The sequence below is a fragment of the Sinocyclocheilus anshuiensis genome, unplaced genomic scaffold, assembly GCF_001515605.1.
Source record: "Sinocyclocheilus anshuiensis isolate Anshui unplaced genomic scaffold, SAMN03320099.WGS_v1.1 scaffold78, whole genome shotgun sequence".
NCBI classification, from domain to species: Eukaryota; Metazoa; Chordata; class Actinopteri; order Cypriniformes; family Cyprinidae; genus Sinocyclocheilus; species Sinocyclocheilus anshuiensis.
Window position 1 is genome coordinate 310,272 of NW_015544250.1, and position 7,400 is coordinate 317,671.

The 7,400-nt window shown below is 38.3% G+C and overlaps 1 long non-coding RNA gene across 1 annotated transcript in view; it reads left to right on the forward strand.

Annotated features, from left to right (window-relative positions):
• The window catches only part of LOC107697873 (uncharacterized), an 11,681-nt gene extending 5,362 nt beyond the window's left edge, over nucleotides 1-6,319 (forward strand). Inside the window, exons 2-3 of the long non-coding RNA XR_001635272.1 lie at nucleotides 1,274-1,276; nucleotides 6,246-6,319. This is a non-coding gene — a long non-coding RNA (uncharacterized LOC107697873). The remainder of the gene's footprint in view (nucleotides 1-1,273; nucleotides 1,277-6,245) is intronic.
• The last annotated feature ends 1,081 nt before the right edge of the window (nucleotides 6,320-7,400 follow it).

Below are 7,400 nucleotides of genomic sequence, written 5' to 3' on the forward strand. Positions count from 1 at the left end.
GCAGATAAACATCAAATTTTCATTTTTGGTTGAACTATCCCTTTAAGTTGTTGTTTTTTTTTGTGGGGAAAAATCATGTCATTTTCTGGATACAGACAAAACAAGCTAAGAACCGTTTAGCAATTTGTTTATTGCTTTTAGCGGATTAGAAAATCAAGGCTGGTTATTTCAGTTGCATGAAAAACAAAAGTTTTTTTTTTAAACGGAGAATATATTATAGACTAGCCACCTTATTTTTCAACGTGGAAGTAAGCCGTTTTCTGTGAATATGCGAGACTTCCGGTTCATTAGCCACTGTAGGGAAATAACGAGAACGGATGAGACCGGAAGCCAGACACATTAAATTTACAAATGGCCGTGCCCACTCTTATGGGAAATATATATAAGATATAAGTGATAAAAGAACACTGAATCGGTCCGAGACTTCAGTCTAATGAGAATTACTGTATGCACTTTCGCAAAAACTCCCGTTATAATCACTGAAGCTGTTTACACTGTAAAATCAATCTCCTACTTACATCTTTTCTGAACTCCGTTGTTTATGATAATGAGAGAATTTGCAACTGCAGAGTCAGAATTCTGTCAGTGAGCGCGAACACTGAACAACTCTGGTGTTCTCCGCGATGACGAATCAAAAACGCCTCTGATTGGACATTGCATTCCTAAGCTCAACAGAAACGTGTGTGATTGGGTGAAATACTCAACACTGCAAGCGTTGTAAAAAGAAATCTGACACAACAGGAACAAATCTATGGTAAATGCAATGCCGCCGTCGACACATTTAATTCATTTCACATTTAACTTTAATTGTGACAGCCGCAATATATCTAGATTCATTTTTGCCCCCATATCTTGAATTTGAGGGCATTTTTGTTTATTTTGGAGACATTTTTGCTCCAGTTTTCAACTCTGGTCCTAGGCCTCATTGATATTCAGCTTATGCACCTCAGTTTGTGAGTGAAAAAAAGCATTATTTGTGAATAATTTTGGCAATATTCACACAGAAACTGTGGTGCATAAACATTTGCACTTTAGCATTTCCCCTCACCGTCTCAGACAAAGAGATTATGAACTTTTCTACAACTTTGGCCAAAGCCTTCATATAAATGCACGTTTTGATCAGCTGCTAATGATTCTAAATGTGTGGCGCGGATGTTGTTAATAAACAGCAGAAGTGGCAAATGGCCGTCGCTTCTTCTGTTGAAAAGAGACGGCACTGATTTAGCAGTTGCTGTCAGTGACCACCTTAACAGATTGCAGAGGGGATTTTGAGAGGGTCTGAGTGCTCTTGGCAGCATCCTCGCCTTAATGTTACCCACAAATCACTGCGGCTTCTTGTGCATGCCTGTCCTGGACAACCTGGGGACGATAAATCTGAGCAAATTAAGCATGACCTCAAATCCTGCATAATGAAATCCCAGTTTTAGAGCCATTTTTATGCATTTTCTCAGCATCTTCAGATTTTCAATTACTGATCACTTGTGTATTTATTTCCCAAATCTATTTAACAGCTCTGTCAACATTCTTTGTCTGGTAATACATTTTTACTGTTTATTTAACCCTCTTGTGCGGTGCTGAAAATCCTTTACCTAATTTGGTGTTCCCGGGCAAAAATGACTGAAATCTCTCATTATACTATATTATCACAAAATCTAGGATTCAATCTTTTTGTCAGCTTGTTTTTTTTTTCAATTAGCACAGATTTCTTTGAATTTCTTGATCATAGGCCTCAATGATCTGAGCATATGCTCAATTTTTTAATAAAAAAAAAAAACATTATTTGTGGATATTTTTGGCAATGTTCACTTAAAAACTGAGGTGCATGAATTTAAATCCAACTAGGCACAACACAACATATTAGAATGATTTCTGAAGGATCATGTGACACTGAAGACTGTGGTAATGATGCTGAAAATTCAGCTTTGCATCACAGGAATTAATTACATTTTAAAATATATTCAAATAGAAAACAGTTATTTTAAATTACAATAATATTTCACAATATTACTGTATTTTTGATCAAATAAATGCAGCCTTGGTGAGCATGAAAGAAAATCTTACAGATCCCAAGCTTTTGAACAGTAGTGTTTGGTATATAGATACAAAAAATAGATTAAATGTTTTAGCTACTATTTAGCTTGTAAAGTGCATTTAACTACCTTTTAAAAAAAAAAAAAAACGTAGCTTGACTGTTAACAAACTACACTACATGTTACTATTACTAGCTGCTTAAGTATAATGAATTCTATTGACCTAAAACCACAAATACATCACCTGATAGTGACCTATGTTCAATTTCGTCTATGATTTTGACCACTGATGGAGATCAGCTCGCCATCAGAATCCTGATAGACTTGTTTTGTTTCATTTGAAAGATTTTTCTTTCCATGCAAGGGCCGCCCATGAGAACGCAACAAGAGAATTCAATGACCCATAATAGATGCCATTTGCGTGGCCTCCTGTCTAATTGTTCTCCAATGGATATGATAAAATTAGCAGTCCGCACTGATTGCCTGCTTGCCATTTTCAAATGAATAGGAGGATCATTTTGCGTGGCAGAGCCTGTACATCATATATGCCATCCGAGTCTGACTTCTATCTCGTTTAAAAATAAAACGCACCTGAAACGCTCTGATTTTCCATCACGAGAAGAAGGCATTTTTATAAATTGCTGATAAAAGTGTGGCAGTCGTCTCTTTCTGACATATTTGTTCTTTAACAACAAATCACAGGCTCCTGAAGCCTGGCACCTGAATATGGAACAATGGGGAGATGAGGTTGAGATTGTCTTCATTAGACGCATTAATATTCATGGAAAGTAGAAAATCTGACACCAGAGAGGACTTGGTAACCTTTTCTCATATTAGATTTTTTTTCCCTTCCTATTCCTTAACACAATTAAAGTCCGGCAATGACTTAATTAATGCCACTTTCTGTCAGGTGCTTTAAAGAACTGTCAATTTGGCCCTGGTCCGCCTGTCAGAGAGACAGAAAGACAGTCATCCGACTCTGCCGCGAGACAGCCGGAATCACAGTGCTGGAGAAAGTCAAATTCCCAGACACCTTGCCAAATTGATTCTTTTAAGGGTTTTCTCACAGATTATCCTTGTTATCCTCTCTCTCTCCTCTTGTCAGCGATTTGTAGGATGAATCTAAATCCTGTGTAGATTTTCTGATGTTTTTCTTTGCGCCTATATAAATGTCTGTCTCGGGCTGCTATTCGCTTCCTTTGTTTTCCTTGGAATCTGGGCGAAGGGTCATCTTTCTGAGCCCTCAGCTGCCAAAGTCTTATTTTGGCACATCTCCGACATCTTATTTTGATCTGTCTAAAAAAACACACTACAATAAAATCAAGTTGTGTGTGCTTACTACGGATTGTGCTTGTGTGTAGCTGATGGATAACACAGACAAAAAGGGTTTTTTGTAAAAAAAAAAAAAAAAAAAATTTATTAAAAAGAAAAATATATATATTTTTAAATAAATATCAAATTATACGGATTTGCACATGAATGTGACAACTGAAATATTCATAAATAATCATAACATTATAATATTCATAATCATTAACATTTCTGAACATACTGTAATTATTTCAATTGCATCATTACAGTCAATAAACTGCAAATTATAAGATGTCTGTTTTTATCATTTATAAAAATGTACATTTTAAAGAAAGCTTATAACTAATAAATAATAATAATAATAGAATTAAAGAATAAAATTTGTTTATCATGTATAATAATGTATAATTTACATTTTAAAAAGCTCATAACATGATAGATAGATAGATAGATAGATTTAAATTGCACCATGATTCACATGACTGTAAATAAACTATAATGTTAAATTATAATGTTTTTGTTTACCATTTATAATAATTTATAATAGCCTACCTTTAAAAAATTAAGAAATTATAATATTACAAATGACACATTTAGCATCACCATTGTTTTGTGAAGTAAAATAAATAAATTATGCTTGTTTTTCTCACATAAGACGAACAGAGATAAAATTGTAAAGACTGATACATTTGTTTATCAGCTAAAAATCATATAATAAAATTTTTTTATGCAATTTAAAAAAAGTCTAATGAAGTCCAATTGGATATTGTTATATGAGGATGTATCAATAATTTAAGATCGATCCACCCATCATGTGCATGTACCTTCATTCAAAGAAATGACTTTGTTCTATTCTTTCTCCTTCTTTCTTTTCATGTATACCTCAATCATTACTCTTGACAATGTATTTGAACAAGAGCCGGCGTCATTAAAATGAAGTTAAAGCATTTAAACTCCAAACGACAGGCGAGATTGTGAGCATCTCCGTCGACGGTGAGAATAAAAACATCACAGACTTACACACCCATTTCCCTGAGAGTTGCCCTGTCGTGACGCGGAGCTGCAAGCTGTCCAAACAATATGACAGCTGAAATGGCTTCTGCTAATGACTGATTTTTCTCTAGCATGCGTTTTGATCAAAAATAACTTGGGCTCGTCAAGTGGCACCGGCCAGAATTGTTGTAATGGCTCCAGAGACGTGGAGAGCTACTGGAGAACAAGAACTCATAGATGTGATGGCAGTGTAGCAACAAACTTTTGATGATTTCCAGACAATGCTTGGTAGACATGCTAGGTATTTATGCAACAATGAGGCCGGTGCTTGTAGTTAGTGGTGCATGCAATGCAGCATCACTAGTACTATTGCTCACACTTAAGGTTTGAGATCTGAACAAACCACTAAGTACTAAACTTTGGTATTAAACCATGCCTAGCAACCACATAGATGCGCACTAAAACTATCATAATATGCATGTTTACCACAAATTCTCATTAGGGTTGTTACGATTACCAACTTCAGTACCAGTCGGTACTGAAATTTAAAAAATGTGACGATACCAGCATTTCCAGCATTTTGAGCACTGTTGAGCAGATTCTTAAACATTGGCCATTATGTTCTCGTGCTCAACAGATATGATTGTCTGTGATTGGCTACAATGATCATCACTTCACGCTCTTCACTGAGCGTTTACACAGATACACATGGGAGCATTTGAAAGCCGCGTATACAGTATCAGCGGATCCGTCTATGAGCAGATATATTAGGGATCTGCTGACAGATCTGAAATGGGAATAAAATACATACACACAAACTGTAAATATTTAATGTAAGTGTATATACCTGAATAAAATCTAAATATGAAATATACATTAATCATATACATTAATGTTTGCACACACAAGGGATTTGTTTGGGTGACAAAAGCTTCCAGTACAGAGAGACAACACACAGATAATAAAAAAATAAAGATATATGAATAAAATACACATATGAATATACATAAATAAGCAAAAATAGCATGAACAAAAATTGTATGTACATGTGCTATAGATGGAATAGAATAGAATAAGATGTAGGGTGGTATCAAATAAATATAAGTGGTATTGCAAATATTTTTATTGCACAATGGGGAGAGCATTTAACTGTTCATGAGGTAGATTGCCTGGGGTAAGAAACTTTTCTTGTCTGGCAGTCCAGGTGTTCGGTTCTCTGTAGCGCCGACCAGATGGCAAAAGTTCAAAAAGAAGATGGCTTGGATGTGAGGGATCCAGAGTGATTTTCTGAGCCCTTTTCCTCACTCTGGATATATACAGTTCTTGGAGGGTGGGCAGAGGAGCACCAATAATCCTTTCAGCAGTCCGAACCGTCCTCTGTAGTCTTCTGATATCTGTTTTTGTAGCTGAGCCAAACCAGACAGTTGTGGCGCTTTTCCACTGCATAGTATGGCTCGGCACAGCTTGGTTCAGTTTGTGTTTCCACTGCAGTTTAGTACCGCTTTAGAGTGGGCGGGATTATAGACATGTCGTTATTGTTGTGCCGCCTCTACTGCCGCAACCTCCTAAAAACTTTTTCATTCTGCGTCATCCCATCAAGCTCTCGCTGGATCCGCTCCTCGGCTATCAACGTGAGGAACGTCTGTACTTCCTCAACAGACCACGAAACAGCCATTATTTTGTTGTTTAAAAAAAGGTGCACTCGTTCGAAACTGTTGTGTTCGTTTAAAAAAAGTTGCGTTCGATCCTCATTGACTGTGCTGATTTAATCTAGCGGGTCTAGTGTCTCGTGTCAATGACGCATGTATGGCGATTCTCTCCAGCAAATCAGTGATCAGCAGGGTTTACACGTCTCATTTTGGTAACGGTACGGCTCGCTTGGAACCTCAACCGAGGTGGTACTGAAAAAAGTACCAGGTACTGTACACAGTGGAAAACCCCCCAAAAGCGAGCCATGCCATGCCGTACCATGCAGGGGAAAAGCGTCATTATTGAAGTGCACAGGACAATGACTCAATGACTGCTCAGTAGAACTGTGTGAGCAGTTCCTGTGACAGGTTGAACTTCCTCAGCTGGCGAAGGAAGCACAGTGTGATTGTCCCACTTCGGGTCCTAAGAGATGGTGGTGCCCAATAACCTGAATGACTCTACTGCAGCCACAGTGCTGTCTATGATGGTGAGTGGGGGGAGTGCAGGGGGGTTCCTCCTGAAGTCCACTATCAGCTCTGTTTTGAGCGTGTTCAGTTCCAGGTTGTTAAGACTGCACCAGACAGCCAACTGCTCAACCTCTTGCCTGTAAGCAAACTCGTCACTGTCCTGGATGAGTCCGATGATTATAGTGTCGTCCGCAAACTTCAGGAGCTTGACAGAGGGGTCAGTAGAGATGCAGTCATTTGTGTAGAGGGAGAAGAGCAGTGGGGAGAGCACACATACCTGGAAGGCACCAGTGCTGATGGTGCGGCTGTTTGACATGAGTTTCCTCAGTCTCACTAGCTGTTGCCTTTCTGTCAGAAAGCTGGTGATCCACTGACAGATAGAGCTAGGAACAAAGAGCTGGGTTAGTGTGGTCTGGAGGAGTGTTGGGATGATGGTGTTGAAGGCCAAACTGAAGTCCACAAACAGGATCCTCACATAAGTCCCCGGTTTGTCCAAGTCCCATGTTCACCGCATCATCCACAGGCCTGTTTGCTCAGTAAGCAAACTTCAGAGGGTCCAGTGATATCCTTCAGATAAGCCAACACCAGTCTCTCAAACGACTTCATGACAACAGATGTTAAGGTAACAGGTCTGAAGTCATTCAGTCCTGTGATTTTGGGTTTCTTTGGAATGGGTATGATGAAGCTGTCTGAGTTTTGCTGTGAACCATGGCTTATCATTGTTGTATGTTAAATAAGTCCTGGTAGGAATGCATATATCCTCACAGAAACTGATATAGGCCTATGATGTTACAGAATCGGTGAGCTCATCCAGATCAGTGGCAGCAGCTTCAAAATCACTGCAATCAGTTCAGTCGAAACAGGCTTGTAATGCCCGCTCTGTTTCGTTGGCCCATCTCTTTACAGTCCT